Genomic DNA, 2,582 nt, shown 5'->3' on the forward strand with positions numbered 1-2,582 from the left:
AAATAGACCCACACATATATAGTTACATGATCATAGATCAGGTAATGATCTATGATAAAGGCATTGCAGTGCAGGAAAATACAGTCTTTTTAATAATTTATGTTGGATTAATTGGATGGGCATGTATAAAAACTAAGGCTTGATCTCTACCCCATACCATATACCAAAATTAATTTCAGATAGATTGCAGACCTAAGTTAGAAAACAAATTAACAAAGCTTTTAGAAGACAACATAAAAGGATGTATTTTCGTGACTGTAAAAATTTCTTAAACAGAATACTAAAAGCTGTAACCAAATTGATTCCAGTTAAACTCAGCTACATGGGGGAATCTTATAATGTTGAATACCAAAAGCTTATACTAAAGAATGCGTACTGTACTGTTCCATTTCTATAAAGTTCAAAAGCAGGTAAAATTTGGCATTAATGTTAGAAGTTAGAAGGATGGTTGCCTTCCCAGTAATGAAGGGACATGGGGCAGTGCTCTGGGATGCTAGTAACGTTTCCATTTCTTTGCCCGGTTGCTGGCAACACGAATGTGTTCAGTTTGTAAAAATTCATTGAGTTACATATTTATGATCTGCATATTCTTCTGTGGTACATTATACTTTATTAAAAGCCTACTTAAAATTTCACTGGCTGTATACACATACACATTCCAAAAAAAAGTCATCTAAATATTCTTTGGCATGGAAGGCATCTATAATAGCTATTTGAGAAGTCACAAACACAAATAAAAGTAAAACATTTATTGCCCAGAAGTTTTGTGGATTCATTGATATGCTATTAAGAATTCCAGATATTTCAGAAGTAATTTTCAAATACCACAGCTTCTATTTAACATTTATAAATTGTTGTTTCAGGGGAGAAATGTGTTCACTCTTCCCAGCATCCAGCCCCTCCTATATTATGCTATTGCTTAAGTATGCCTTGACTCCTAAGGATTCCTTAGTTCATCCAAAACCAGCTGGAGTGACTTTCTAAAGTTCATATCTGATCCTTGTTACTTTCCTGTTTAATGGACTTCCACAGATTTCTTTAGGCTATAGAATAAAGTCTAAATTCTTTAGAATGGCATCCAAAGCTTTCAAAATTCTTATCAACTTTTTTCTCCCCAACTTCATCTCTCCACTAATTGACTCCAAACAACTGGGCTCTAGCCATAAACTAAACCTCTTGCCACTCGCTGAATCATAGAAGTTATTTTCTCTTCTATGCTTTTCCACACATTTTTGCTTATACTAATCCTCTTTCCTTTCTACTTAGAAACCTCTGAGAGGGGAGAAAAAATGGCAAAGTTAGGGTGCCTCCCGGATCCCGGCTTCCAGAGAGGGAGACGTAGATCTCGGTCTGCTACACACGATCGGATCGCTCTCCCACAAAAACAGCGAGATAATCGGTGGACATTCAGTGGGGGACACACAAATCAGGAAAAACAATAAGGTGAACGGGACATAGGAATATAAAACCTGGAAAGCGCGGACAGATAATAGAGAGTGGAGCGTGAGACGGCGGGGCCAGCCTGGCCAGTAAGTGCACCGGGACAAGTCCCTCACGAGACAGTCTAGCTTCCCCGCTGACTTACAAGTCCACTGAGAGGCAGGGGCTTGTGTGAAGTGGATGTAGAATTGGGTCTGGAAACGTGGGACTCAGCGAAGAGGAGACATGAGCGGGAAGCATCTTGAACTCCCCGGAGCTCCGTGTCAGGACTGCACCGGACAGGGGAGGAGCTGGTCTGGGCTACCTCCGGAGGCAGTTAGGACTCAGGAAACTGGTCTCTGGCACCCAGCAGGTCCTGAACAGGGAGATGATTACTGAGTAGAGGACTCTAACCTGGAAACTGCCGCAGGCGACTGGGACTGCTCAGGGTGGGCCAGTAGAAGTGAGAGCTATTGCCAGACTGGTGTGAGATTGGGGGAGGGAGACACAAAGGAGATGGTGGAGCACCCTGGTGACTCGACTGACTCCCTGATCGGGTACCTCCCAGCCCCTGAGCGGCTCCCTCTGGAGCCAGCGCACTGGGGGCCGGCGAGCGCCAGCTCGGGGCCCACGGCAGGTTGCGGGTGTGGACCGTCTCCCTTCCCCTAGCCTGGGAACTCTCACAGTGAGCTCTGTCTTTCCGGGACCTAAGGTTATTTGGCCGGGCCCGTTTCTTTGAGCGGTGAATTCTGAGTGCCTCCTCTGAATTCTGAGAGCCTCCTTGGTTGTGAGGGGAGGATGCCTGCGGAGGCTGAAATCGCTGGGGCCTTGGGCAGTCTGGTAGAGCGCCACTTCCCCCTGGCCAGTGCCTTCTGTGTGGCCTCGGAGCTTGCAGCAGAGAGACATAAAGAACCACTCCCCCTCTGCGACAATCGCCAGTCCCTGGGGATTTGGCACTGACCAATACCTGACAGCCCAGTGGCTTTCCTCACCAGACCGGTTCAGGTCATCCGGTACCATTGCATTTCCCTCTCCACTCAGCTACCAACAGATAAAGCCCAGCAAGGGACCAAAACAAGCTCCCCAAGTAACCCCTCCCATCAAGAGAACTACGGACAACATACTAGCGGCTCCCTCTAGCGGCAGAACAAAACAAAAGTAAC

Source organism: Propithecus coquereli, unplaced genomic scaffold (assembly GCF_000956105.1).
Source record: "Propithecus coquereli isolate 6110/MARCELLA unplaced genomic scaffold, Pcoq_1.0 Scaffold170, whole genome shotgun sequence".
Taxonomy (NCBI): domain Eukaryota; kingdom Metazoa; phylum Chordata; class Mammalia; order Primates; family Indriidae; genus Propithecus; species Propithecus coquereli.